Below are 7,967 nucleotides of genomic sequence, written 5' to 3'. Positions count from 1 at the left end.
TTCTGTCTCCAGCATAGTCAGCATCACAGAATCCCACTAAGTTGTATTCTTTAGATCTTTTGTAGACTAAGCCAACATTAGTAGTACCTTTCAGATACCTCTGAATTCTCTTAACAGCAGTTAAGTGAGATTCTCTAGGATCTGATTGGAATCTAGCACACAAACAAACACTGAATAGAATGTCAGGTCTAGAAGCAGTTAAGTATATAAGAGATCCAATCATACCTCTGTACAACTTCTGATCTACCTTCTTACTTACCTCATCCTTACCTAGGACACATGTTAGATGCATAGGAGTTTTAGCTTCTTTGCTTTCAGAAAGATTAAACTTCTTCAGAAGTTCTTTCACATACTTCGTCTGATGAACATAGGTTCCATCAGAAGTTTGGTTGATTTGAATCCCAAGGAAATACTTGAGTTCTCCCATCATACTCATTTCAAATTCAGCCTGCATAGACTTAGCAAACTCCTTTCCAAGTGAAGCATTAGATGTTCCAAAGATAATATCATCAACATAAATTTGACAAATTAAAATATCCTTCTTAGATGTTTTACAGAAGAGAGTTGTGTCCACTTGTCCTCTAGTGAAACCATTGTCCAGAAGGAAAGAACTTATTCTTTCATACCAAGCTCTGGGAGCTTGCTTCAATCCATACAATGATTTCTTAAGTTTGAAAACATGTTCTGGAGACTTAGAGTCTTCAAAACCAGGAGGTTGGTGGACATAGACTTCCTCATCTATATAACCATTTAAGAAGGCACTCTTAACATCCATCTGATACAGAGTGATGTTATGTTGAGTGGCAAAAGAGATTAATAAGCGAATAGATTCTAACCTGGCCACTGGTGCAAAGGTTTCTGTATAGTCAATCCCTTCTTGCTGACTATATCCCTGAGCCACCAGTCTGGCTTTGTTTCTTACCACTTCTCCCTTTTCACTAAGCTTGTTTCTGAACACCCACTTAGTACCAATGATGTTGAATCCTTTTGGTCTAGGAACCAAATCCCATACATCATTCCTTGTAAACTGATTTAGTTCTTCTTGCATGGCAATTATCCAGTCTGGATCTTCTAGAGCTTGATCAACAGAAGTTGGCTCGATCAAAGAAACAAGACCTAATTGGCAGTCTGCATTATTTTTAAGGAATGCTCTTGTTTTGATGGGATCGTCTTTCTTTCCAAGGATCACATCTTCTGAGTGAGCTGATGAAAGTCTAGATGATCTTCTGACTGTTGGCTCTTCAGAAATCCTAAGATTCTCTAAAGATGCAGCACCTTGATCTTCTGATCCATTGCTTCTGAGACTTTCAGCTTCTGGAGCTTTGCTTCTTGGTTCTACAACTTCTGATATGTCAATATCTATATCTGCAAAATTCTCAAACTGCTTTGGTTTTTCAAGACCAAGCTTATCATCAAACCTGATATTGAATGATTCTTCTACAACCAATGTTTCAGTATTGTATACTCTGTAGCCTTTAGAGCGTTCAGAATATCCAAGAAGAAAACATTTTTGTGCCTTAGAATCAAACTTACCAAGATGATCTTTAGTATTCAGAATAAAACACACACATCCAGAAGGATGAAAATATGAAATGTTGGGCTTTCTGTTCTTTCACAATTCATAAGGAGTCTTATTTAGAATAGGTCTTATAGAGATTCTATTCTGAATATAACATGCAGTGTTTATTGCTTCTGCCTAGAAGTGCTTAGCCATATTGGTCTCATTGATCATGGTTCTGGCCATTTCTTGTAGAGTCCTATTCTTTCGCTCTACAACTCCATTTTGCTGTGGAGTTCTAGGGCAAGAGCAATCATGGGCAATACCATTTTCTTTGAAGAACTCCTCAAAGAATCTGTTCTCAAATTCGCCACCATGATCACTTCTGACCTTTATGATTTTACACTCCTTCTCAGATTGGATCTGAGTGCAGAATTCAAAGAACACTGAATGAGACTCATCCTTGTGTTTTAAGAACTTTACCCATGTCCAGCGGCTATAATCATCTACGATGACTAATCCATATTTCTTCCCTCTGATAGATGCTGTTTTGACTGGTCCAAACAGATCAATATGCAGAAGTTCTAACGGCCTTGAGGAAGAGACAACATTCTTAGATTTGAATGCAGGTTTGGAGAACTTGCCCTTCTGACATGCTTCACAAAGAGCATCTGATTTATATTTCAGATTTGGGAGTCCTATGACCAGATTTAGTTTGTTAATATGAGAAATCTTTCTCAAACTAGCATGTCCTAATCTTCTGTGCCAGACCCATTGCTCTTCAGAAACAGACATAAGGCAAGTCACCTTCTGCTTCTCAAGATCTGAAAGATCAATCTTATAGATGTTGTTCTTTCTCTTGCCTGTAAATAGGATTGAGCCATCCTTCTGACTTACAGCCTTGCAAGAATTTTGATTGAAGATTATATCATAACCATTGTCACTTAATTGACTTATGGACAATAAGTTATGCGTTAATCCTTCTACGAGAAGTACATTAGTTATGGAAGGAGAGTTACCAAAACTTATGGTTCCAGAGCCAATGATCTTGCCCTTCTGATCTCCTCCAAACTTGACTTCTCCACCAGGTTTAAGCACCAGGTCTTGGAATGTAGACCTTCTTCCCGTCATGTGTCGCGAGCACCCAGAGTCCAGGTACCATGACATTTTGTGCTTTGTCCTCTTTGCAGCTAAGGATATCTGCAACAGAAATTATCTTCTCCTTAGGTACCCACAATTTCTTGGGTCCTTTCTTGTTAGTTTTCCTCAAGTTCTGATTGAACTTGGGTTTAGCATAATAGTTGACAGGAGGAACAACATGATATTCTTTAGGTTTGACAGCATGATATTTCTTAGGTTGTGTCACATGCTTCTTGGTGTGTACAGTGTTAAAACTCTGTACATGTGAAGTGAGCCTAATATCATGTGCATGGCCATATTTGAACTGATCATACAATGGCTTGTATGTGATTTTCAGATCATCAACAGGTTCAAATTTATGTGAGGTATCACCCTCATAGCCAAAACCAAACCTTCTGTTTCTAGAAACACCATATATCATAGAAGCAAGATGACTTCTGCCAATACTTCTAGATAGGAACTTTCTGAAGCTCGAGTCATATTCTTTCAGAATATGATTTAGACTAGGAATGGATTTTTCTGATTCAGAAGGAGATCCACTATTTTTGGATAGATTTAAAACTTTTTCCTTCAGTTCAGAATTTTCCGATTCCAACTTCTTAGTTTCAAATTCAAATTGCTTTTTTAGCTTTTTGTATTTGATACTAAGGTGAGCCTTGAGTTCCAGAAGTTCAGTTAAGCTGGAAACTAATTCATCTCTAGATAGTTCAGAAAGTACCTCTTCAGAATCTGATTCTGATGTAGATTCTGATCCATCATCCACTGTGGCCATCAGTGCAAAGTTGGCTTGCTCTCCTTCAGAGTCTGATTCTGATTCTGATTCAGAATCATCCCATATTGCCATCAGACCTTTCTTCTTATGAAACTTCTTCTTGGGATTCTCCTTCTGAAGTTTTGGACATTCATTCTTGAAGTGTCCAGGCTCATTGCACTCATAGCAGACAACTTTCTTCTTGTCAGATCTTCTGCCACTAGAAGATTCTCCTCGTTCAAATTTCTTTGAACCTCTGAAGCTCTTGAACTTCCTTTGCTTGCTCTTCCAGAGTTGGTTTACCCTTCTGGAGATCATGGACAGTTCATCTTCTTCTTCTGATTCTGATTCCTCAGAATCTACTTCTTCAGCTTGAAAAGCGATAGTGCATTTTTTAATATTAGATTTTAATGCAATAGACTTACCTTTCTTCCGAGGCTCATTTGCATCCAGCTCTATCTTATGGCTTCTCAAGGCACTGATTAGCTCTTCCAAAGAAACCTCATTCAGATTCTTTGCAATCTTGAATGCAGTCACCATTGGACCCCATCTTCTGGGTAAGCTTCTGATGATCTTCTTTACATGATCAGCCTTGGTGTAGCCTTTATCCAAAACTCTCAATCCAGCAGTTAGCGTTTGAAATCTTGAGAACATCTTCTCAATATCTTCATCATCCTCCATCTTGAAGGCTTCATATTTCTGGATTAGAGCAAGAGCTTTAGTCTCCTTGACTTGAGCATTTCCCTCATGGGTCATTTTCAATGACTCATATATATCATAGGAAGTTTCCCTGTTAGATATCTTCTCATACTCAGCATGAGAGATAGCATTCAGCAAGACAGTCCTACATTTATGATGATTCTTGAAAAGCTTCTTTTGATCATCATCCATTTCTTGTCTGGTAAGCCTTACGCCTGAAGCTTTTACTGGATGTTTGTAACCATCCATTAGAAGATCCCATAGTTCACCATCTAGACCAAGGAAGTAACTTTCCAGTTTATCTTTCCAGTATTCAAAGTTTTCACCATCAAATACTGGTGGTCTAGTGTAACCATTGTTACCATTATATTGCTCAGCAGAGCCAGATGTAGATGTAGTTGTTGGAATTTCACCAGCCATCTTTTACTGAAGCGTTTTTCTCTTCCTGAATCTTTTCTAAACACGGTTAAGTGCTTGCACCTTAGAACCGGCGCTCTGATGCCAATTGAAGGATAGAAAAACACTTAGAAAGGGGGGTTTGAATAAGTGTAGCTTTAAAACTTGTAAGATAAAAACAATTTGCACAATGATTTTTATCCTGATTCGTTGTTAACTAAACTACTCCAGTCCACCCCCTTGGAGTGATTTACCTCACCTGAGGATTTAACCCACTAATCACACTTGATTACAATGGTTTTCCACTTAGACAACTGCTAAGTCTTCTAGAGTATCCTGATCACAACCTGATCACTCTAGGAACAAACTGCTTAGACAACTTCTAAGACTTGCTAGAGTATACTGATCAGCAACCTGATCACTCTAGTCCTTTACAAATTAATGTAAACAAATTCTAAGAGTATTACAATGCTTCTTAAAAGCTATAATCACAACTGTGATATTTCTCTTAAAGTTTAAGCTTAATCTCATTAATATATTACAACAGCAATGTAGTGAGCTTAATGATGAAGTTTGAGAGCTTTTGAATTTGACAGCGTTTCTGTATTATGCACAAGTGTCGTATTGAGCTTCTCATCAGAACTTCATATATATAGGCACTTGAGAAGATGACCGTTGGGAGCATTTAATGCTTTGCGTAATCCGTACAGCATTGCATTTAATGTTTCACTCTTTTGTCAACTACTTCGAGACTTGTTTCCGCTATGTCTACTGGCGTTGCCTTTAATAGCTTCTAACGTTCCTTTTGTCAGTCAGCGTAGCCTTCCAGTCTAGTACTTGCTTCTGATCTAATGTTTGTGTAAACAACGTTTGAATATCATCAGAGTCAAACAGCTTGGTGCAGAGCATCTTCTTGTCTTCTGACCTTGAAGTGCTTCTGAGCGTGATACCATGAGAACTTCAGTGCTTCTGCTTCTGATCTCAAGTTCTTCTGATGCTTCCATAGACCCATGTTCTGATTCTGCTTGACCATCTTTTGATGTCTTGCCAGACCATGTTCTGATGTTGCATGATGAACCTTCTAAGTCTGTGCTTCTTGCGCTGATTTTGTGCATACTCTTTGTATAATTCCTGAAACGGAAATTGCATAGTATTAGAGTACCACATTATCTCATACAAAATTCATATCCTTGTTATCATCAAAACTAAGAATATTGATCAAGCCTTTGTTACATCAAGCCTTTGTTACATCAAGCCTTTGTTACATCAAGCCTTTGTTCTAACAATGCTCTGATAACTAGATGTTCTGAAAATCAAGCCTTTGTTAAAAGAAAATCCAACTATACTCTGGTATCCCATTAAGTTCTGATCACAAGCCAGGATCTGAGACAACAAACCAGGCATTGCTAATTAGACTTTGATACATCTTAATCAGGGAAGTATTCCTTTTGTGCTGATTAAACTATTTTATATATCAAAATCATTTTATAAGTCTTGAGTTCATGGGGAGCCTCTGAAAAAGCTAAGATAATTTTTTATAGTATAAAACTCAGGGGGAGCTAACTATCTTACTCTAATATGATTAAACCAAGTAAAAATTGTTCATCAAAATACACGGTTTTTTCATCATCAAAAAGGGAAATATTGTAAGAATAAGATTTGGTTATGCACTTAAGTTTTGATGATAACAATACATAATTTCTTAAACAACAATTTTTTACTCTAATGGTTTTTTATAGTGTGTATCTGAATGCTTACAGGTTCTGACTCTGAAGAAGTGACATGTGACATCATTAGTTTCTGAACTTAACACACTTTGACTCTGAAGAGATAACAAAGTACGCTTTACAAAGATAAGTCAAGTCTGAGACGCTTCTGAAAAATGCTCATCAAATAGCTTCGGACTTTGACTCTGATAAAGGAGCTTCTAAAAATTTTCAAGCTCTGTAGTTATGCGCTCTACAAGTTCTGAAGACTCTGAAGATCAAGTTCTGAAGATTATGAAGATCAAGTTCTGAAGATATGAAGTACGCTTTACAAAGATAAGTCAAGTCTGAAACGCTTCTGAAAAATGATCATCAAATAGCTTCAAACTCTGACTATGATAAAGGAGCTTCTAAAATTTTTCAAGTTCTCTTAGTTTTGCGCTTCACAAGTTCTGAAGACTCTAAAGAACAAGTTCTAAAGATTCTAAAGATCAAGTTCTGAAGACTCTCTCATATAGCTCTTTTATCCTTCTAAGCATACTTCATCAACATGGATTCTGAAGCATCTAAAGATTAGAAGATAAAATCAAAAAGACTTTACGTGAAAAAATAGTACACAGTACAAGATCAAATATTCTTTCCACTACACTAATTCTATGGATAAAGGACAATACTATTGTACCATTTTGTCTCCCATTTCCTACAAACCATTATGGAAGAATACAAATGGAAATCTGCAATTCCTTTTCTGCCCTCTAACGGATCTTTCATTGCCTATATAAAGGAGTGTTGAAGATTGGAAACAAGAAATTTTGATCAAGCATCTTTAACGTGACATTTTGATGACAAACACACACACACATACACACATGTACACACACACAAAGAGAGAGAGAGAGAGGGAGAGAGAGAGAGAGAGAGAGAGAGAGAGAGAGAGAGAGAGAAAGTCAATAACATTTTCAACACACTCAGTAAATTTTTTGTTCATACTCTTTCATAGAAAACATCTTTGTGTGTAATTCTTTGTCTTTCAATTTTGTAAATATGCTTTCTTAGTAGTATTTATTGTAACAAACATTTGTAGCTCAACCTTTGAGTTGTTTTTCCTTGAGAGAGTATGGTATAGTCAGAATTCTCAAGAAGACATTGATAGTAGTGTGTTTATAAATAAGTTTGGTTATAGTGGATTAAGTCCTTGTGACAAGGCAAAATTAGCTTGGCAGGTGGATTGGAGTTGAAGGTAGCGTCATTAACAGCGAACCAGGATAAAAATATTAGTGTTCATTATTTTTATTCTAAGTTTTATGTTTGTTGTCTTGGGTAGCGAAAAAATTTCAATCTTGAAACCCAATTCAAACTCCACATTTCTCGTGTTTCCTTAACCTTCAAAACCCTTCTTACAACCATCAAGACAAAAGTAAAAAGATTCAAACCTTGGTTGTATTGATGGACTTGGGCTGTCAACATTGAACTTTGTAGTATTCCCATTATTAATCCTTTTTAATTCAATAGCATACCTCCATAAATTTGCACACTACTTATCAACACTTCCCTCAATAGTCTTCTTGTCAATCAACTTTTCCTTCCTTGATCTAGCAATAATGATCCCCATAGAATAATATTGTTTCATATCTTGCATAATGTCATGAATTCTAACTATATCAGTTTGAGTTTGCATTTTCTTCACTACTGCCTTGACCACCTACTCTGAGTTTGCAGATCTATTATATTGTTTAATACCCTAGCAAATGTGTGGGTATTGACCAAATTTCTTTAT

The sequence above is a fragment of the Vicia villosa genome, linkage group LG2 (assembly GCF_029867415.1).
Source record: "Vicia villosa cultivar HV-30 ecotype Madison, WI linkage group LG2, Vvil1.0, whole genome shotgun sequence".
Taxonomy (NCBI): Eukaryota; Viridiplantae; Streptophyta; class Magnoliopsida; order Fabales; family Fabaceae; genus Vicia; species Vicia villosa.
The sequence above is the reverse complement of the archived record's forward strand: the minus strand, read 5'-3'. Positions refer to the sequence as shown.